Consider the following 23825-nt stretch of genomic DNA (forward strand, 5'->3'; position numbering starts at 1 on the left):
CTAAAGGAATTCAAATAAATAGGGAAATTCAGCTACTTGAAGTTGACACAGGAAGTTGATGGTTTCACATTCACAAACTAAACAGCGCTAGGGAATGAGGATGTATTACATACTGAAAGCTAACGGGGTGGGGGGGGACCATTGGCAGACCACTTAGAACAGTTCCCAGGGCACAGCTTTGGCTTCCTTTAAAGCTGCTGTCATAAGCGCAGGAAATCTGGAAGCCTTTTCTACATCTAAGTTTTATTATTACAATATATGAGAATGTGGCCTTTGGCTGGACTCACAGAACTCTCACATAGAGGTCGGCAAACTAGGTATGGCCCGTGAGCCAAAGCCTGCCCACTGCCTGTTTTTGTTCAGCCTGAGAGCTGAGAATGCTTATTACATTTTTTAATGGTGAAAAGTCAAAAGGACAATAATATTTTGTAACACATGAAAATTAATTGAAATCCGAACTTCAGTGTCCATAAATAAAGTCTATTTGGAATACAGCCCTGCCCAACTGTTTACATATTGTTCCCAGCTGCTTTTGAGCTACAAAGCAGAGTTGAGTCCTTTCCACAGAGACCCTTATGGCCTGCAAAGCCAAGAATATTTACTACCTGGCCCTTTACAGAAAACATGTGCCGACCCCTCCTCTAATATGTAAAGACCAGCTTAATCTGAAAGTAAAAGTACCAAGAAAACCAATATGGAGAAAAAAGAAGAGAGGAAAAATGCCTCGTTCGTGCGTTGATTTTCAGAAGCTGTACTTGAACCTCTCCTGCATATCTGTACCTGCTCTCATGACACCCTGGCCACCTCCGATTAAAGAGGGAGCCCTCCCTGCAAACCTTAACATTCTTTCTGTTGTGTGATCTGCGTAAAGCTCAGGTGTGGGCTGGAATTTGATGCGAAATTTGGAATTAGTTCTTTCTTCAGCTGGTTGAGGTTACCTAGGTTATACAACAAAGCAAAAATAGCTGAAATATCTGTGTAAATGAAAAACAAATGTATGCAGAGAGGGAGCAATCAGTTTTCAGAAGAAAGAGAAATGTTCTTTTGGATGGCGCTCCCCATTGGGAATGAGCTCCCTGGTGTTAAATGAAGGGGGAGGAGTGGAGGGACTTTTGTGGGTCCCAGCGGGACTTCTCAACAGCCAACAGAGTAGAAAATTTTATTGTTGGCTGTGGGCTGTGGCAAAGTTTAGGGTTGCCTGTTTGTACTGATACTGTGAAGGTCGATGGGTATTTTGGTAACAAATTCCCATGCAACTTCACAGTGGTGAGAGAATGGTAACCTTGGGGATTATCCCCATGACATGTTTTGTGATTCTTTTGCACACTTTTTTTTTTCTCTCGAATTCTGATGAAAATGAGCATCAAGGCGTCAGAAATGCCAGAGGATGATGCAACCAGTTAGAGACTTCTGCTCTTCCAACTGGGGTCCATGGAGCAGCAGCATCAGAATCTTTTGGGAGTTCTTGGAAATGCCGAATCTCAGCCCTCCCCCTCCCAGATTTGCTGAATCAGAGTCTGCATATGAACAGCATTTGCAGATCATCTGAATATACAGTAATATTCAAGAAGAACTAATCAAAGGACATACAGGAGACTCAGGGTCTTAGAGATACAGTTCTGGGTTCAAATGGCGTTAATTCACTGGTGGCCTTGAGCAAATTCCTCACCATCTCGTTGCCTTGGTAGTCATCCCTCCCAAGTGGGCCTAAAATCACCTTCCCCCAATTTTTGAACAATACCCTCACTATCCCATGAGATCATGAACATGAACCTGCTTGAAAGAGTATTAAGTACTCTATGGTTACGAGATCTTGTTAATGGCGAACATCTACAGACCTCAACCATGTGTCCTGCTCTGTGCTGACGTGTGAAGAGGAGGCTTTCAGTTCAGTCTCACATAAACTATCTGATGAGAAGAGTCCTATCAATTTCACCTTATAGATACAGAAACTGAGCCATGGAGAAATTCAGTGCTTCACCCAAGGCTGCACAGCTCGTCCATCCCGGAAGTGGAGTCTGAGCCCCTAGGCTATGTTCTTACGCCTGAACTACACTGCCTCTAAAATACAATACTGAACAGTGGGAACAGGAAATTATTATCACAGAGGACAGTTTAAAAACCACCGCACAGTGAGAACAAAGGCATAACATGTTTTAAACTCTGTTTTTTAATCTATGAAAAGGGGAGAAAACTTTAAAAAGAGAACTTCCCTGGAGATTAATGGCACGAGGTCTCCGAACACCCAAACCAACTTGAATGTGTTGTCAAAAACGGTGGCCAGCTGGTCTCTGTTACTCTGCTTCTAGTAGGTAAGTGTGAACCCGATGACTGGTACACACGAGACGCAAGGAGATGACCCAGGTTATCCACTGAGATTCACTGTATCTCATACTTACAAAAATAAGTAGTTGGAGTCACAGCTGAAGGAAGATCAAGTCTTAAGCACAGAAGGTTATAGAGCTGATCCTAATCTTACAATTTAGTTCTAAAATGTTGGAGGTATAAAGGTATTTTGTACATTTTGCAGGATCTACTCTGATCCCTTTGGCAACAGAAACTTAAAGCTTCCAGATAGTTCTAAACAAACGTAATTTGGAGCCCTCTTAAACATTCCCCTAGTTCTCGGATTTGACCTTAATGTCTTGCTTGTTTTGTGCTGAGGACTATTCTAAGAGCTTTTCTTTTTTTTTTTTTTTTTTTTTGCGGTACGCGGGCCTCTCACTGTTGTGGCCTCTCCCGTTGCGGAGCACAGGCTCCGGACGCGCAGGCTCAGTGGCCATGGCTCACGGGACCGGCCGCTCCGTGGCACATGGGATCCTCCCGGACCGGGGCCGAACCCGTGTCCCCCGCGTCGGCAGGCAGACTCTCAACCACTGCGCCACCAGGGAAGCCCCGAGCTTTTCAAATATTAACTCAAGTATTAACCCTGTCAACAACTCTTTTTGTTAAGTGGTACTATTAATTCTACATTATGATTTAGATGAATTGGATTATTATTTAGCTGAGCAGGCACAGATAGGCTAAGCAATGCTCCCAAGATCACACAGACAGTACCTTGTAGAAGTGGATTTCAAGCTGAAGCAGTGGGTCCACACTCTCTACTTTTTATTATTACCCTAGAGAGCCTGCAAGTAAAGCTACCTCTCAGGGATCTTTTGGTTTTTTGACTTTGACTTTAATATGATCACAGAATGTAGTTTTAAAGGAGGATCTGAAGGCTGCATTGGTAAAACATTGGTGTTTTCTTCTTAAAAAAATAAAGGGCAGTTGTAATAGCTTTGGAGAGTCCGTGTGATTAAGGACCATGTGGACGAAATCACTGCACCCACATTTTTAGTCTTATTCCATGGCAGCAGTTCTCAGTGTCGGGGGAAGGCGGGACATCTCATCCCCACCCCCAGGGGGATGTTTGGCAGACAAAATTTCTGGAGACAGTTTTAATTGCCACGACTTGGGGAGGTTGGGAGCCGGGGTTGCTACCAGCATCTAGTGAGTTAGAGGTAAGGGCTGCTGCTACACATCCTACAGTGCACAGGACAGCACCTACCGCAAAGGATGAGCTGACCCCAAATGTCAATAGCGCTGAAGTTGACAAACGCTGCTCTGTGGTAAGGGTAGATGGCATTTACTGGGCACTAGTTAAGAATATGCACAAAGACCACAGACCAGAGGAGAGGGTGTCAGATGTTAGACGTGACAGACAAGTGGACAAATAGTTACAAAACCAGGAGGAACATGCTGGAATGAAAACTGTGCAAGACGCTTAAAGGTACACGTGAGGGACAACTTCCAACAGCCTGAGGAGTGATGCCAGGGCTGAGTCTTAGAGACTGAGGGGGGCAGGTTCACCGCAGATAAGAACCTGCAGGGCAGAGATTTGCAGCAACATGGTTGGACTTAGAGATGGTCAGACTCGGTGAAGTAAGTCAGACAAGGACAAATACCATGATATCACTCACATGTGGATTCCAAAAACCTGATACAAATGAACTTATTTACAAAACAGAAACAGGCTCACAGACTTAGAAAACAAGCTTACGGTTACCAAAGGGGAAAGAGGGGTAGGGATAAATTAGGAGTTTGGAATTAACATATATACACTACTATATATAAAATAGATAAACAACAAGGACCTACTATATAGCAAAGGGAAGTATATTCAATATCTTGTGATAACGTATAATGGTAAATAACATTAAAAAGAATATATATATATATATATAAACTGAATCACTTTGCTATACCTGAAACTAACACAACATTGTAAATCAACTATACTTCAATTAAAAAAAAAAAAAAAAGAACCTGTAGGGCAGAGAAAGAGCAGCATGGGGCTTGGGTTTTGTTTTTTTTTGTTTGTGTGTTTTTTTGCTAAGCCTAGACATCCAGTTTTAGCTCTGGCATGGCCCATTGCCTGCCTTCTGTCTTGACCTCTAAGGTATTCCCTTTCTTACCCTTAAGGAGATCAATGGAAACTTTTGGAAAACCTGATTGCAAGCTGAGCGGGACTGGGAACTCATCAACGCAGAAAAGCTCTCTGCTGAACAGAAAGCACAGCAGAATGTGATCACAAGTAAATGAGCCATTAGACATGTTCAGTCCTAGATTAGGATGCAGAGTATTCTGATTGCAAAAAAGTGGTGGAGATGTAAAAGCTCTGATTTATCCGAGACCATTAAAAGTTTTAAGGGAGCAAAATATAGCATCAAGGTAAAGAGCTAAAGGGTAACAACAAGAGAAGCTTCTCCGATCTTCCAAGTCAGCTTTAGGAGAGCAAATGCATGAAAAGATTATGAAATCTTCTGATGCTAACCGTTCTCCATTATTCAATTCGTTTTTCACCCTCCAAAGGGAAGAGGTTAAGCCAAAGGGGTTTAGAGGCTAGCCAGCACGTGGAAGCCGGACAGGCACGTGGCTGACCCGCCTGAGTGTTACTGTGGTGACCTGTTTTGGTCGTTTTTGTGAATACAGTGACCTCTTCAGCAGAGGTTTACATTTTTTGGCGGAAGTCTTGGGTTCCAAGTTATCTCTGAATCCTCACTCTCAGCAGACACAGAGGAGAGGTAATTTGCCACATGGGGCTCCCCCGAACCAAGGTGACCTGTGGAATCTTCCTTCCCAAAGTTTATACAGCCAGAGCTAGCACTGTGCAGGGGTGTATATCTTTGGGGAACGTGGGAGTTTGTTCTGATCAAAGTGAATTTGTCATTTTAGTGAAAGCGTGGGCTCCCCTGGGTTTAGTTGCTCTTGTGGGATGGGGATGGAGAGGTTTGGCGAAGAAGCTGGGAGAGAAGCATCACCCACTCTTCGCTTGCCCCTTCACTGCTGGGAGTTTTGGTCAAGGTCACTTGTTTTTTATTTGCACAAAGCAGCGGGCGCAAATAGATTGCTGATGAATCAGCTTCTCACTGAAGCAGCATTTCTCCGTGGAAAACAGCTTCTCCTTTGTGGGCAAGGAACATGTCAAAACCATGCGCTTGAAGGCCTTTCTGCTTTTTCCTGCGATTAGTTCTGGATCTCAGAGAAACATGGTGGGCTGCTAAGACCCACGGGGGCCGCTGCAAATAATGTATCCTGCAGTTTCACAAAGCTACGGGGATTGATTCAGAAGGTTACATGATGTCAACTCTGAATTATATTCTGTCTACTTTTCATTTAGGGAAAGTTTGTTTCCAAGTATGAGTGAAAGGTTTTTAAATGAGACCCTCTTATTCCCAGAGATCTTTTAAAGTTTTTGTATTTGCTGGAAGTGAGGCAATACAAATACCAACCCAATAAACATGTTGCGAATTCTCTAAAAATCTGCCAACGAACTGCTTTCCCCGCTGGAGGAGAAGGTCACGACTACGGAACAATCTGAACTCCCCATGCACCCCAGCCTTCCAGGCCCAGGCTTGCCTTTAATGTCTAGATAAAAGAGCTCGGGGCTGCATCGCACATCCCATAGGAAGTCTGGCACCCATCCTAAAATTTCAGAGCATCGCATGGGTCACTCGCTTCCTTGCTCCCAACTCCAGCCCCAGCCCCAGGCCCTGTGGGTCTTCCTCAGCCTATTCAATACATCCTTTTTAGGCTTCTTGACACCTTTGAAGTGGGCAGCCACCATCCTCTTCATCCTAGCTCCTAGCTCCTTGTTTTCTCTGAGTCATAGAGTTCCCAAATTCTCAACTTGAGGACCATGTGGGAAAGGAGGGGGATGATTTAAGTTGTTCTTCCACAGTTCCTACCTCCTTTTGCTTCATCCCTTCCACATCAGACCAATTTTCCCGTGAGAGAGGCATCTATCTGGGCGGTACCTTTAACCTCATGAAGTTCTGGGCCAAAATTTTGAAATTACAGGTCTCCTTTAAAGGCTTTATCTGTTTCCTGCTCCTGGATCACATCCTTAGAGAAAGGATAATCCACCAAAAAATATCCTCCTACCTCCTTTCAGATGAACCCCCAGGGGTCAGCGACTAGTCACTTAACAAGGAAATTAAAGGTTTGTGCGGTAATCAGTCAAACCCAAGAGAATGCAGGTTTCCAAAGGATCAGATTTCAGTCTATTTAAATTTGTGTCCCCAGCACCTGGAACATGACTGGCCCACACTTGTGCTCAAAAAATATATCGAGCGACTGACTGAAAAAATGAAACAGTGGCCAATGAATAGATTTAAAATTCATTTGTCTGCTGATAATGAATTGAGCTATGAGTGTGTGCCAGGAACTGAGACAGGCAGTGTAGAGTTTCCCAAAATACAACAGTCCTGACACTTGCGCCTGATGAGCTCTAGTTGAAAAAGGAAGATAAGACACATACACGATTGCTTTAGTCAAAGAGAGACCTTGGAGGTTGTAAGACAGAAGGCTAGACAAGAAATAATGGCAAATCGCTTTGGAGCAGATGGGGAGGAACTCTTAGGTTAGGCCAGCAACCTGTGGAGTAAATGGAATCCCTCTCACTAGATAGGGATTTCCTTTAGGTTATAAAAAAATAATAATAATAATCCCTTTAAAGCCATATTTTGCTACGTCATTAGCATTTGTACAAATGGCTCTATCCTTTGACTGACAGGTTCTGTGGATATTCGACGGATATCGATATTTTAACTATTGCTTTCCACCTTGGAGCTTCAAAAATAAGCTGCACTCTAGTCCACCAAATACCTTTTCCCAAAGCAAAAGACAAAGAGACAAGTTCACGAGAAAGTGAAAATGTCTGTAGCAAGTCTAAGCTTCCACTCCAAGCGGTAGCTTTTATGAAATCATAACCGTCCCTCTCTTCTTAAAGAAAGGAAATCGTTCTGGTTCACCAGGTGACAACACGGATGTTCCCCCTTTATTGACGTATTAAGCTACCATTAACCAGCAAAGCATAATCATTTGCAAAAGACAGGCACCGACTGGCGCCGCTGGATGACGTGGCTCAGTCTGATCCTCTGGGGGTCCCGCAGGCCCCTGGGAATGGGCAGAATGGTGGGCTTTGAAGCACACAGCTTCCTTCCTGTGAGGCTGTGCTCCAAGCTTCAGATGCAGCCCCGCCTTCATCTCTCAAGGAGGGTGACGGGGGAGGGCTGAGGAAGCATCCTCCGGAAAGTACCAGCAAGTAAAGGGGCAGAACTCTTAAGAGTGGAGTTAGACGTAAGGACACCCAGCAAGCCCTTGCGGTCCCTGAGTGGGAGAAACCTGGCCCCCTCGTACACGTGGCTGCAAACCTGGACGGGCCGGTTCTCCCCACAACATGTGGAGAGTCTTCTAAATAGAACTTAATTCCTTTATATGTGATTAGAGTAGAAGGTTTTTTAGAGATATTTAAAAAAAAAACACAGGTGCGCATAATGAAGAAAATAAAAATCAGCTACAAATTAAACCCCCATTGTAAGCTCTGCTAATTTTTTTAGTGTCTTTTCCTCCAATTTATGCCCGAGTGTGATTTTTTTTTTCTTTTTCCGCAATTCAGACCATTTTGTAGGTACTGCTTCTGCTCCTTTTCTGCCCTCATTGAGTCCTACCCGATCGCTGTTTGCGGAGTCTGCTAACATGTGAAGAAAGAAGCAGACGGTAAACCAGGGAGACAAGCTGGTGTCGGTGGATGGAGTTCAGGGGTGACCAGTGCTGGCATCTCAGAGCCCCCCAGGAGAGCCCAACTGCAGGGCACACAAACCAATGAATTTTTGTTTCAAGAACCGAGCAGTTTCAACTGCAAACACTCACCATCCAGATCCCGGTCTCTCCTCCGCCAGCTTCCTGCTCCGGGTTGCTTTGGTAGAAGTCAGCTCACTGCCAGGTCCTTCTCCCCTGAATGTCAAGTACAATTCAGAGTTAGACCTTTCCAGCAGCCTCAGAGATGTGCTTGGAAGAATGGATCAAGACGCACTTGGCATATTTATAACTTCTCAGACTTCCCACAAGGAACACGTGTAAATATTTTCAGAAGTGGTGGAGATGTAAGAACATTTATTGTCAAAGATCTTGAACTCACTCTTCTAACTTGGTTCCCATCTTATAGTTTAGAATTAATAGAAAATATGGGGTATCAACCAAATCTACTCAAACAGACCCATGCATAAACAAATCCTTCTTATGTTTGATAACTGAAAATGCTTCATCAAAATGTACTAAATGTTAAAAATGCTTAGGTCCCTAAGAGCTTCAAATGGCTCCAAAAGTCCATCTTACACCTTTTTTTGGCCAGTTGGATATTTATTAAGCATTGCCTTATCGAGGGTAGATTTGAAGACATTGGCTCCTGTAGGGTTTTTTGCCCTATATAATGCAGCCATTGCAAGGGAGATGACGGCATATATAATGATTTATTATGAGAAAATATTTTATTGAAAGATTACTTTGTTGGGGCACAGTGCGGATGGAACAAAGCTGCGAGAACATAGAAGTGAGCCATCAGGACATTTTTGTAAATAATGGAGTTAACACAGTTGAGTGCCTATCATTTTCCAGTTTTAACTCATTTAATCACCATAATACTATAAGATAGATCTTATTAGTATATCCAATTTAAAGATGATGAAACTGAGGCACAAAGAAGGTTAAGGAACTTAGCCAGAGTCACAAGTTGAAAGAGACAGTTAGGACACAAAACCAAGTAATCCGGTTCTATAATCTCTGCTCCTAACCACTATGCTATACTTACTGGACTATAAAAGGTCTTGAAAAGGTCTGTCTGCTTCCTTTATCCAATAAAAACTCAGGAAACATCTATTAAACACTTACTGTGTGCCAAGCTTTATACCGGACCCTTTGAACACAATGGCCAATATAATGAGATACCTGTCCTCAAGGAGCGCATTCCAGTGGGGAAGACAGATAAGTAAAAAAAGCAATTCTAGTATCACTTTACCTTCCAACAGAATCAAGTTCAAGCAATTCCAGGCAGATCAGAAGCAATACCATTCGGAAAACTTGAGGAATAGGTTACCCATGCAAAGATACAGGTGGGCCTGCACAGGGTGTACCTGATACCAGCCCATCTTGAATGAATGAGCCCAGAAGGCCCACTAGGTCAGCGCTTGATGGGCCTTTTCTGCTGCAGGAAAGATTGTGTGAAAACCGCCTTGCACCATGGAGGTTAAGGGAGTGGAGGATAAATGTTTTACAGAATCTCCCTCCCACAAAACTCAGCAAAATGATGGACCGTAGGTGAGCCTGCCCCTGCTATTTCTACCTTAAGCTTTTTTTTTTTTTTTTTTTTTTTAAACTCAGGCGATGAGCTGTAAAGGGGAATCGGGGTTGTAGACAGATGTGACAGGAAACATATAAGAAACTCCTTATAAGAAACTCAAAATATGTTCTATTTCTCACTATCACCAAATAACCTCTCTCCACTCCTCTTTCCCTATAAAAGTGAGTCCTTCTGCTTTTGGTATGCAACTTGGCTCCTGAAACAGGCTGCACCCCAAATGGCTGCCTGATGCCAAACTGCCATCTATGAGGTCTCCTTGAAATACGCTACATAATTCCAGAATTGCATCACAGCTAATCTGGTTTGTCAGAAGGCCTCTGGACAGGACTGCTCGGCTGATCATTCATTCTCCTGGAAGACCTATCTCCTAGGATATCTCCCATACCCACCTGTAGTAAATACAGAGGTGGCCAGCTCTTCACTTTTTTTTCTTTTGTAGATTGTTTTAACTAAGGAAAGTTGGGGAAAACAGTGCACTTGACAAGATTTCTTTCAACAGGTCATAATTGAGCAATTGCTAAAGGTCACTGCGAGCCAGCAGGTGGAGCAGATAAGGAGGCCCTATCAGCTTCCAGTTGTGATTCCAACCTGAATTGAAAACCTGTTTACTCTTAGGAAAAATCCAGGCCCTCCTCTCTCTGCTTCTACTGGAAAGGGCAGGGCAGGTTTAGGCTTATCAGTCACACATTTCTTTTTCCTTGAGCCCATGAAGGCTGATCGCTCTTGCAGCCAAAACATGATGGAAAGGCTTAGCAGCCTATTGCCAAAGTATTCTGTTTTCTTTAAAGCTCATCTCTTGAGACTGGATTCAGCTCTGAATTTTACCAGGCCCTTCCAAGCATGGGGGGCATTGCTCAGTTCTCCTTGAAGGCCTAAGGACAGAAACATCCCCACTTTTTCTTGGAGAGCAGAGGGAAATGTGTTTGCAGTTTGTCCTTATTTGGGCTCAGTTTCCTGCAAAGGCTTTTTTGAGTCCGTTTCTCAGGCCAACAATAACCGACACAGCAAATTCATTTGCGGAAACTCTGTCTGGCTTTGGTCTGTTGTCTGTGTTTTTAAATATCATTGAGCTATTTTATCACCATTCTACTTAGTAGCCACCCACATTTGGAATGCCTCCACCTGGAGTGACACTCATGCCTTTTTTATTCCCATTTTAGAATTTGTTTAAGACTTTAGAATTTGCTGTTTAGATGGAAAATGTCAATTCTTTTTTTAAAATTTTTAATGCCATTTATTGCTTTCTTTCTAATTTCACAAAAGCAATACATATCCATGGCAGACAACTAGAAACACCTAAAAGCAAAAGGAAAGAAAAACAATCAGCCACAATCTCCACCCTCCAGAGATAACCACCATTAGCATTTTGAGGCATTCCCTCCCAGTGTCTACATATTTTTTTAAATTGAAATATAATTGACCTACAACACTATGTTAGTTCCAGGTGCATAACGTAGGGTTTCAATATTTATATACATTACAAAATAATCACCATGATAAGTCTAGTTACCATGATAAGTCTAGTTACCGTCTGTCACCATACAAAGATATTACAATGTAATTGACTATATTCCCCACGCTGTATTCTTCATCCCTGTGACTCATTCATTTCGTAACTGGAAGCTTGTGGCTCTTAATCTGCCTCACCTATTTCTCTGCTCCCCCCACCCTCCTCTTCTCTGGCAACCACCTGAGAAACTAGCAGTTCTTGATAAGGCCGTCTTCATAACATATGAGGCCCAGTACAAAATGAAAATTCAGGGCCTCTTGTTCAAAAATTATCAAGATTGTTGAGACAGAGAATGCAGAGCATTAAACCAAGCCCGGGGTCCTTCTGTGTGCAGGACACTGCTTGACTGAACAAGTCCCATGCCCACGAAGCCAGCCCCACTTCTGAATTATTCACAGGCAATTTGAAGGCTATCCAGGCTCTGTGTCTTCCCTCATCCACTTCCCTGCTTGCTGGCTTCGGACAAACCTCTGGCCCTTCAGAAACTGCTACGTTAAGCTGTGGACTGGGAAAATAAATGACATAAAATGAAATTTATTCATTTGGCTAAAGGCATTTTGTGGGGGACAGGTAGAGATACTTCTCCATTGCCTGATTATTTCACTTGTCCTTACTGTGAAACAGTGTGATAGAATGGGAGAACAGTGAAACCACTCAAATGAAATGCAGATCCTCAAAATTTAAACAAAGCATTGCCATATGACCCTGTAATTCCACACCGAGGTATATGCCCAGAAGAACTGAAAACAGGGGCTCAAACAGGTACTTAAAACAGCAATGTTCAGAGCAGCACTGTTCACAGTAGTCAAAGGTGGAGACAACCCAAATGTCCATCAATCGATGAATGGATAAATAATTTGCGGTTTACGTATACAATGGAATATTATTCCACCATAAAAAGGAATAAAGTACTGATACATGGTACAACATGGACGAACCTCAAAAAGCCAGTCATAGAAGGTCATATATTGTATGATTCTATTTATATGAAATGTCCAGAACAGGCAAATACACAGAGACAGCAAGCAGACTGGTGGTTGCCAGGGGCTGGGAGTATGGAGGAATGGGGAATAAATACTCATGTGTATGAGGTTTCCCTTTGGGGTGATGAAACGTTTGGGAACTAGATGGATGTGACGGGTGCACAACCCTGTGGATGTGCTAAATGCCACTGAATTGCTCCCTTTTAAATTGTATGTGAATGTTACCTCAATTTCTCATTCGAACACAGTAAGCCAGGTGAGCAATCCCTCTCAGTGAAGATGTGAAGCTGGAAAAGGGCCCAGAGCTTCAAAGCTATCGTCCCCAGCGATCCCGTCATGACATCTAAAGTCATGACCATTAGAATCACTTCAGAAAGAACCTGCTTCACTGCAAACACGTTACGAGGGGAGTGTGACACATCTGTACCCCGATGTACACTGACCTATTTCACTGTTGGTGACTTTTTTAGACCATCGCGAAGGGCTCTTCTGGGATGGAAAAGAGGGTTGAGGGAGTAAAGTGCAAGAGCTGAAAGTTGGGGGCCTTGGCTTCCTGGTCTCTGCCTGGTTACCGTGGGACCATCACCCCGATCCTCTAGGTCCTGGCATGAATGTTCCCTAAGGTTCTTTAGGACTCCTGACTGTGTTAATCAGGTTGGAGCACAGAAGGGCCTTGTGGAGGCCCAAGGGTGACGGAAGGAACCAGAATGGAGTAAAAAGAGGGTAGGAAGGCTTAAGGGGTTTCCGCCTGGGGCCCATAAGAAAACAGGGGATGGGAAAAGAAAAGAGAATCAGGGGCCTGAAGGCAAACTTAGCCTATTTCATGATTTGGTCTATGGAGAAGAGACTTATTATCCGAGTTCTAGAAAGCACTGTCTATTTATGATAAGATATATAAGGCATGAGGTAAGAGGATGAAGTAATGAGATCTAATATATAAGCCATCCCTCACCATCTAGGCATATTTGTACTGGTATTACAGAAATTCTAAGATGAAAAGGCAAGCAGGTCAGACACGGGTAGAGGAGGCCCTTGCCACTCAGCATCAGCATCACCTGGGAGCTTATGAGAAATTCAGAATCCCAGGCCTCACCTCAGACCTACTGGATCAGACTCTGCACTTTGACAAGATCTCCGGGTAACGGCAGTGCACACTGAAGTTTGAGAAGCACCGTCTTTGACCATATTTCTGGAGACATTATCTCACTGCATCCTTATTTACTCTCCTACACTCAGCCCTCTGTGCGTCCCCATTCAACATCTTTCCCAGTGGAAAAGAACCTGATATTTTAGTGACCAGAGAGAGCCCGAAATGAAATATGTGCACTGGGGGAGCCTGCGCAGTCTGGGCCATGGTAGTCGATCACTGTGAACGGGGATCAGCTGCTCCAGTGTTGAGCCAGTGGGCTCTCTTGGGCCATTGAGCTGCTCACAGCAAGCCTTCACAATCTAATAAAGCTTCTAGAACATGGGTCAGCACACTTTTTCTGTAAAGGTCCAGTTAGTCAATGTTTGTGGCCTTGTGGGGACACCGTATGTCTCTGTCACCGCTATTCAACTCTGCCTTATAGCTTGAAAGCAGTCATAGACAACATGTAAACTATCACTCCTGCTGTGTTACAATATAAAAGTTGTGGACACTGAAATTGGAATTTTATATAATTTTCATGTCATGAAATATTCATCTTCTGATTTTTTTTTTTAATCATTACAAAAAAGTACAAACCGTTCTCAGTTCACAGGCCATAAAAACGCAGACAGTGGGCTGGATTTGGGGCCATGGGCTAGAGTTTGCTGACGCCTGTACGACAAGGAAGGTAGTCAGCTTGGGGAGAAATTATAGGGAGAAGAAGGACAGCATATTTCCTACTCAAAGTTTGGAGTGGAAAATGAGGGGGAGAGAAGCACGGACGTGTAGAATTTAACTCTGCGTTTAGGTTTTGGACTGTGATGGGGGAACACTGCAAATCCCCATTGTTTGTGGGCTCTGATACAGATACAGCCAAAGAGAACTTATCACCCAACAGCACTGTGGAACGCTTTGGAAAGTTCACACAGAGCCACTAAAGAGTTTCTGTAAACAAGTGAGAAGATTATAGAAGTGAGCAAAACGTAATACCCTGAATTCTTTTTTTTCTGAGGATGCGATATAACTTGAACTCATCTAAAGTAGACTTTATATTTCATCATCTATTAAAATTCCGTGGCTAAAGAGGTTAACCACAAGTCAATGATACTCTGGGTGCCAAGCCACTCACTGCAAGAACTTCTAAGTCCTGTTGACATGAAATAGAAGTCAGAACCACTGTGATTCTATTTTTCCTTAATTAACTTCTTGATGTGCACTTCACTACAACCTGGTGCTAACTTTGTGAGCTTGTAAATAAGTTTCCAGGAACTTAAACTCTTTGTGTTTAAAAGATATTCAGAACACTCTTCATTTTCCACTGGAATTAAAAAAAAAAAAAAGAACTAAAGTAGCTTGTTATTAGGGTTATTTGTGGTATAAGAAATCCACAGACATAAGAAGAGATACCGGGAATTCCCTGGCAGTCCAGTGGTTAAGACTCAGAGCTTTCACTGCTGAGGACCTGGGTTTGATCCCTGGTTGGGGAACTAAGATCCCACAAGCCATGTGGTATGGCCTAAATAAATAAATAAATAAAATCATAACTAAGAAATAAAACAAAATAAAAAAAGAAGTGATACCATCTCTGAAATCCTCCATCAAGAAAAGGAACAAGAACAAAAAAGTTCACAATTTATATGGAAACTCAAAAGACCCCAAATAACCAAAGCAATCCTGAGTAAGAAAAACAGACCTGGAGGTAGCAGGCTCCCTGACTTCACACTATACTACAAAGCTACAGTAGTCAAGACAGTATGGTAGTGGCACAAAAACAGAAATATAGATCAATGGAACAGGATAGAAAGCCAGATATAAACCCACGTGTGTATGGTCACCTTATCGTTGATAAAGGAGGCAAGAATATACAATGGAGAAAAGATAGCCTCTTCAATAAGTGGTGCTGGGAAAACTGGACAGCTACATGTAAAAGAATGGAATTAGAACACTCCCTAACACCGTATACAAAAATAAACTCAAAATGGATTAAAGACCTAAATGTAAGGCCAGACACTATAAAACTCCTAGAGGAAAACATAGGAAGAACACTCTTTGACATAAATCGCAGCAAGATCTTTTTTGACCCACTTCCTAGAGTAATGGAAATAAAAACAAAAATAAACAAATGGGACCTAATGAAACTTAAAAGCTTCTGCACAATAAAGGAAACCATAAACAAAACAAAAAGACAACCCACAGAATGGGAGAAAATATTTGCTAATGAAGTGACTGACAAGGGATTAATCTCCAAGATATACAAACAGCTCATGTAGCTCTATGTCAAAAAACCAAACAACCCAATCAAAAAATGGGCAGAAGATCTAAATAGACATTTCTCCAAAGAAGACATACAGATGGCCAAAAAGCACACGAAAAGATGCTCAGCATCACTAATTATCAGAGAAATGCAAATCAAAATGACAATGAGGTATTACCTCACACCAGTCAGAATGGCCATCAGCGAAAAGTCTACAAACAACGAATGCTGGAGAGGGTGTGGAGAAAAGGGAACCCTCCTACACTGCTGGTGGGAGTATAAATTGGTGTAGCCACTGTGGAGAACAGTATGGAGGTTTCTTAAAAAACTAAAAATAGAACTACAGTATGATCCAGCAAGCCCACTCCTGGGCATATACCTGGAGAAAACTCTAATTCAAAAAGATGCATGCACCCCTATGTTCATTGCAGCACTATTTACAATAGCCAAGACATGGAAGTAACCTAAATGTCCATCGACAGCAGAATGGATAAAGAAGATGTGGTACATATGTACAATGGAATATTACTCAGCCATAAAAAAAGAACAAAATATGCCAGTTGCAGCAACATGGATGGACCTAGAGATGATCATACTAAGTGAAGTAAGTCAGACAAAGACAAATATCATACGATATCACTCATATGTAGAATCTAATTTTTAAAAAAATTATATAAATGAACTTATTTACAAAACAGAAACAGACTCACAGATTTCAAAAACAAACTTATGGTTACCAGAGGGGAAACCGGGGGAGGGGGAGGGATAAATTAGGAGCTTGGGATTAACATGTACACACTACTATATATGAAATAGATAACCAACAAGGACCTACTGTATATATAGCACAGGGAACTCTACTCAATATTCTGTAATAACCTGTATGGGAAAATAATCTGAAAAAGAATGAATATGTGTGTATGTATAACTGAATCACTTTGCTGTACACCTGAAACTAACACAATATCGTAAATCAACTATGCTCCAATAAAATTTTTAAAATTAAATTAAATGTTATAAAAAAAAAAAGAAAGAAAGAAAAGGAGTCCAAAATTTGATGGAAGTGAAAGAATTGGCTCCTCTTACCTGGCTCTGGAACTTTCTCAGATAACTTGTTTCAGAATGCAAATCATAGGGTACACTTTTATCCCAAGGCTCTACCAGCCTTAAGGCCAATTAAGATTTGGGCAACTTTCTCCTATTAACTAAGACTTTTTTTTTTTCCTCTCAATTATGTGAATGTTTGGAGTTGAAATTGACGGAATACATAGAAAGTGATTTTTTACAAGAGAGATCAGGAGTTTGCAAGGTTCAAATTCTTTGATATCATTATTCTCTTTTTTGAATCTATTCTCTGGAAAAAATCTAAACTATAGGGAAAGAAAATATAAGCCCAGGGACTTCCCTGGTGGCGCAGTGGTTAAGAATCTGCCTGCCAATGCGGGGCACATGGGTTTGAGCCCTGGTCCAGGAAGATCCCACATGCCGCGGAGCAACTAAGCCTGTGTGCCACAACTACTGAGCCTGTGTTCTAGAGCCCACGTGCCACAACTGTTGAAGCCCGCACACCTAGATCCTGTGCTCTGCAACAAGAGAAGCCACCACAATGACAAGTCCTCGCACTGCAACGAAGAGTAGCCCCGGCTCACTGCAACTAGAGAAAGCCGGTGTGCAGCAACAAAGACCCAATGCAGCCAAATAAATAAATAAATTTGTTTAAAAAAAAAGAAAGAAAATGTAAGCCCAAATATGTTTATCACAGCACTACCACATATTAGTACAACACTGTAAGTGATCTCAATTTACAACAAAAGGAAATGATTGAAGTAAATTAGAATATGATCATATGATGGACTATTATTCAGTCATTAAAATGTTTAGCAAGTAATTATTTCAATTTGTGAGGTGACCCCTTAAGGTACTAAAACTTGAATATAAATCTTCTAAATTATCAGATGGAAAACTCACATGTTCATATATTTTAAAATTAGGAAAAATAACTTAAGATAACAGAATTAAGACCAAACATACAGGGAAATTTATAACAACAGAGATAAATGAAACATATTTTTTAAAAAAAGCAACTCCCAGATTGAATAATAAAGAAAAAAACCAACTTTGAACTCTGTGATATTTATAAGAGATGCATTTAAACCAAAGTGACTCTGAAAGTGAAAGATAAATAAATTGAAGAAAGGAGGGAGGGAAGGAGGGAAGGAGGGAAGGAGGGAAGGAGGGAAGGAGGGAAGGAGGGAAGGAAGGAAGGAGGAAGGAGGAGGGAGGAAGGGAGGAAGGGAGGGAGGAAGGAGGGTACTCATATTATAGTCACAATGTTGTACAACTATTGCTACTATCCATTTCCACAACTTGCTCATCATCCTAAATAGAAACTCTGTACCCATTAAACAATAATTCCCCATCCTTCCCTCTCCTCAGCCCCAGGCAACCATGATTCTACTTCCCGTCTTTATGAATTTGCCTATTCCAGGAACTGTAGGGAATCCTACAGTATTTGTCCTTTGTGTCTGGCTTATTTCACTTGGCACAATGTTATCAGTGTTCATCCATGTTATAGTATATATAAGAATTCCATCCATTTTTTATGGCTGAATACTATTCCATTGTATGAAGAGACCACATTTTGTTCATCCTTTCACCTGCTGATGGACACTTGACTTGTTTCCACCTTTGGGCTCTTGTGAATAATGCTGCTATGAACACTAGTGTGCAAATATCTGTTTGATTTTCTCTTGTCAGTTCTTTAGGGTATGTATCTAGGAGTAGAATTCCTAGATCATATGATCATTCTATAAGGTGAATGTAGTTTTAATCTTAGTGGAAAGTAGGGCCTTCTAGACAAGACATAAAATCCAGAAGCCATAAAGGAAATTATAGATATAACTACATAAAAAATATAAACTTCTTTATTTCAGAAAATCTCATTTCTAAAGCCAAAAGACTGAGGAAAATATTGCAACACATATAATAGTGAGCTCACGCACATCAATAAGAACAAGGTAGATAATCCAATAGAAAACAGGTAAACAGGAAGTTCCTGGAGAGGAGGGGAAGGGAGGGGAAGAAAACAAATAACCAGTGAACTTCTGAAAAGACACTCTCACTTATAATCTAATAATTATAAAATCAAAACAACAACAATGAGATACCATTTTTAAGCTATGGTAAAGTTAAAAGTTAAAATTTTACAACACCCAGTAGTGGTGAGGATGTTGGGATAACTATATACATGGGTATATACTTTTTGGTGGACATGTACATTTTTTCAACATTTTTGGAGAACAATTTGGTGACATCTGTCACAGTTTATATGGCACATCATTTTTGACCCAGCAGAGATGGAGATACATACATAAAAGAAAGTTTACTGCAGCATTGTTTGTAATGCTAAAAGGGTGAAAAGGTTTATCATTACAACACTAAATCAGTTGTGATACAGCCAAACAATGGAATGCATTCAAAGATAATGGGAATTAAGTTACGAAGAATTCAGGCTCTGTCATCTTCTCTACACCACCCCAACCAAGGATTCTTTTCACCAGGTTTCAATATACTTGAAGCTCCCTAGAATGGTGCTTGTGCGTGCGTGCATGCGTGTGTGTGCGTGTGTACGTACCAGAATCTTCTATTGTAATTATTTTCAACTGCTGCCCTATTTTGTTTCTTGTTTCGCTAATGTCACTGCCAGGAGCCTTAAAGGGAAGTTTCTTCCCAATGATGCTGCCATCTGCAAAAGAGAACCTGGCTTTTCCGGAAGTTTCATAGGCCTTGCACTCTCAAGAAACTAGGAATGAATGCACAAAAACCTGGGCATCTTTGGGACCCTGGCATGTGCCACTCCCGAGATTGACCTTCACCACTGCCTGGGTCCTGAGTTGATGTCCCAGGATGTAAGCACATCCTTAGCTGTCTTTCCGCACAGCTGTGCTCCCCGTTGCCTGAGATCTCTTGCCCTCCCCGAGGCCAGGAAAGCCCATCTCTTCTCAGGTGGGAGTGTGCAGCTCAGAATCTCTGAAATTCAATCATTAGTCCCAATAACCTCTTCACAGTTTCAAACAAGAGGCCAAAAGGATTCTGCGTTCAACGTGCAGCTAAGCTTTGGCCACCACATCATGACCTTTGCTAGATATGCTTGGACTCGCTCTCTCTATTAAATGCAATTAAACCAAATCTGTGTTTGGTATTAATATTCTCCTGAACAGTGATAAAAGAGTGTAATCTACTTGTGTCCGATAGCTGTTAATTCCTAGAAGCAACAGAATACAGTCTGGCTAAAACGTCAAAAGCTTACATTATTATTTACACGATAATGCACTCCTTTTGTGGTATTAGTGAATACGTATTTTGCTGGCCTCATTTTCCGAGCATGCATAATAAATCCAAAGAAAAAAAACTGTGTGCTAATTTTAACTTTAAAATTTTAAGTTAATGATGTCTATCTGGTGTTATTAGCTATAATAGCAATCTATTTCTGCCCTAAGAATTCAAGAAGAGAGCACTATTTAAAATACAAGTTGGATTACATAACTGCTGGGGTTTGTAGCCTTCAAAGATTTCCCATTGTCCTTTGAACATAATCCCAAAGTGCCTATAATTACCAGTGTCGACTGCCAGACCTCTCACCCTCAACTCTCTCGGAGATCCCTTCGGCCTCTTGGCACACTCAGTCCTCCAGGTCCTCTCTCATCCCTGGACCACACATGGCCTTTCATGCCTGAGGGGCTGTGTTTCTGTTCTCTCCGCTCCATCACTTTTCTTTTCCCTGCTTTTATTGAGGTATCATTGACATCTAACATTGTGCTAGTTTAAGGTGTCCAGTGGGCTGATTTGATACACATATATATTGTGAAATGATTACCACAATAGGGTTAGCCAACAGCTCCATCACCTAATTACCATATATTTTTTTTGGGGGGGTGAGAAATTTAAGATCTACTCTCTTAGCAAAGTTCAAGTGTATGCATATACAGTACTGATAACTATAGTCACCATACTGTACATTAGATCCTCCGTACTTATTCATCTCATAACTGGAAGTCTGTATGCTTTGACCACCAGCTTTTGGTAACCACCATTCCACTCTCTGTTTCTATGAGTTCAGCTTTTTGGGATTCCACACATAAGTGGGATCACACGGTATCTCTCTCTCTCTGACTTATTTCACTTAGCATAGCACCTTCCATTAAGATATAATTCACAGGGCTTCCCTGGTGGCGCAGTGGTTGAGAGTCCGCCTGCCGATGCAGGGGACACGGGTTCGTGCCCCGGTCCGGGAGGATCCCACATGACGCGGAGCGGCTGGGCCCGTGAGCCATGGCCGCTGAGCCTGCGCGTCCGGAGCCTGTGCTCCGCAACGGGAGAGGCCACAGCAGTCAGAGGCCTGCGTACCGCAAAAAAAAAAAAAAAAAAAAAGATATAATTCACAAACCATATAATCCATCCTTTTGAAGTGACCAGTTCTGTGGTTGTCAGTATACTCACAGCAGTGTGCGACCATCACAGCCATCAGTTATGGAACATTTTTATCTCCCCAAAAGGAAACTCCACACCAATTAGTAATCCTTCCTCACTCCTCCACAGCCCTAGCTCCTGGTAACCCCTAATCTGCTCTCTGTCTTTATGGGTTTACCTATTCCGGACATTTCATATAAATGGAATCACAATACATGGCCTGTGGTGACAGCCTTCTTTCACTCAGCATCATGTTTTCAAGGTTCATCCATGCCCAGCCATGGATGCTGCATGTGTCAGTACTTGATTGCCTTCTTTTTTTTTTCCCGGTACACGGGCCTCTCACTGCTGTGGCCTCTCCCGTTGCGGAGCACAGGCTCCGGACGCGCAGGCTCAGAGGCCATGGCTCACAGGCCCAGCTGCTCCGCGGCATGAGGGATCTTCCCGGACCGGGGCATGAACCCGTGTCCCCTGCATCGGCAGGCGGACTCTCAACCACTGCTCCACCAGGGAAGCCCTTCATTGCTTTTTATGGCTGAAAAATCTTCCATTGTATGAACAGGCCACATTTTGTTTATTTATCCATTGATGGTTATCTAGGCTGTTTCCATTTCTTGGCTATTATCAATAATGCTGCTATGAACATTTGTTTACAAGGTTTGTGTGACATGTTTTCCTCTCTCTAGGGTATGTACCTAGGAGAGGACCTGTGGGTCACATGCTAACTCTACGTTTACCCCTTTGAGGATGTGCCAAACTGCTCTGCAAAATGGCTGCACCACCAGCAGTGTATGAGGGTTCCAGTTTCTCCACATCCTCATCAACATTTATCATCTGTCTTTTTGGTTCCAGCCACCTTCATGAGTGTGAAGTAATATCTCACTGTGGTTTTGATTTGCATTTCCCTAACACCTAATTACGTTGAGCATCTTTTCCTGTGGATATTCACCATCTGAATAGCTTCTTTGGAGAAAGGTCTATGGGGAGTCTCATCACTCTTTATTATGAATGTATGTATCTACCTACTCACTTGTTTACTAGCGACCTCCCCACTTCACCTCCCTCTATCAGTTGTGTAACTTAATATGCAGACATAAGTAAAGAAAACCCTGTGTTCACAGTGAGCCACGAATGCCTGTGACCCCAGCAGAGAAGTGCACGCCTAGCTCCCTCAGATCCCCTCCCTCCTTCCGGCCCTGCCTCCCCCCATCTGCTGATCTCATATGAGTCATCCTTTGCTCTGTATCCCGACACACCCAGTCCCAAATGAATATTCACTTCTTTTCTTAAAGCTTATATTCTAATTGCTGAAGACTCCTCTCTCTCTCTCTCTTTGCAATAGGTTAAGGTTCAGCCTGCAGACTATTAATTCTGTATTTTGATCCCCAGGGCTAGTCTCTTCTACTAGGCAGTTGCTCTTTTCTCCTACATAGATCTAAGGACACGGGGGAGTCCATCTCTCCTGCAGCACAGCAAATATGCCTCCCCCCCTCCCTGGAGTAACCAGGCTGATTTTATAGACTTCTCTCATTTTTCCTATGAGAGTGAACACCTTCTAACCTGATCTTACCCAAAAGAATGTCCCCCTAGTACTTTCTTTTTTTTTTTTTTTTTTTTTTGCGGTACACAGGCCTCTCACTGTTGCGGCCCCTCCCGCTGCGGAGCACAGGCTCCGGACGCGCAGGCTCAGCGGCCATGGCTCACGGCCCAGCCGCTCCGCGTCATGTGGGATCCTCCCGGACCGGGGCACGAACCCGTGTCCCCTACATCGGCAGGCGGACTCTCAACCACTGCGCCACCAGGGAAGCCCCCTAGTACTTTCTTACTGAACAGTCATCCATTATCAATGCTCCCCATTCTGCCTTCACCACCTGTCTCGTGAGGAAATAGAGGTTTAAATTGATCTGCACTGTTTAAAAGAATGAAATATCCAGTATCCTGTGATAAACCATAATGGAAAAGAATATGAAAAAGTATATAACTGAATCACTGTGCTGTACAGCAGAAATTAACACATTGTAAATCAACTACTTCAATAAAAATTTTTTTAAAAGGATGAAAAATATTATAAATAACCTAAATAACTAAAGGGAATGAGATAAGAAGCAATATGGCTGGGTGTTACGAACTTGGACTCGAAAGCCAGACCATCTGGGGTTGAACCCCAGATACCAAGGTAATTAACGTCTTCTTAACTCAGTTCCCCGGTCTGTAAAACAGGGGTAATCATAGTACCTACCTCACAGAGATGGTGTTATAGTGCTTAGAACAGAGCCAAGCACATCGGAAGCACTCCGTGTTAGTTGTTAATATTTACAAGTCTACCGTGGAATACAGTTTGACCATTTAAATGGATGATGAAGATGCATATTTATTGGTGTGCAAGAAGCTTTACAGTATAGCACTAACTCAAAGAAGCAGATGTCAGGACAGCAGCTATTTGGAATATGCATATATCATAAACGTGCGGATCCACGGAAGAATATATACCGAGGCTAACAGTAGCTTTTACTGAGTAGTAGAATTTTTTTTTTCTTTTTTTTTTTTGCGGTACGCGGGCCTCTCACTGCTGTGGCCTCTCCCGTTGCGGAGCACAGGCTCCGGACGCCCAGGCTCAGCGGCCATGGCTCACGGGCCCAGCCGCTCCGCGGCATGTGGGATCCTCCCGGACCGGGGCACAAACCCGTGTCCCCTGCATCGGCAGGCGGACTCTCAACCACTGCGCCACCAGGGAAGCCCCTAAGTAGTAGCATTTTAATTGATTTTATTTATTGATTGGTCTTTTCCATATTTTCTCA

General features: G+C 42.5%; 1 long non-coding RNA gene across 1 annotated transcript in view; it reads right to left on the minus strand.

Annotated features, from left to right (window-relative positions):
- The window catches only part of LOC308608517, a 202878-nt gene that overhangs the window by 72776 nt on the left and 106277 nt on the right, over window positions 1–23825 (minus strand). Inside the window, exon 4 of the long non-coding RNA XR_014014187.1 lies at window positions 8197–8280. This is a non-coding gene — a long non-coding RNA (uncharacterized lncRNA). The remainder of the gene's footprint in view (window positions 1–8196; window positions 8281–23825) is intronic.

This window comes from Mesoplodon bidens (genome assembly GCF_964165515.1).
Source record: "Mesoplodon bidens genome assembly, chromosome: X".
Lineage (NCBI taxonomy): Eukaryota > Metazoa > Chordata > Mammalia > Artiodactyla > Ziphiidae > Mesoplodon > Mesoplodon bidens.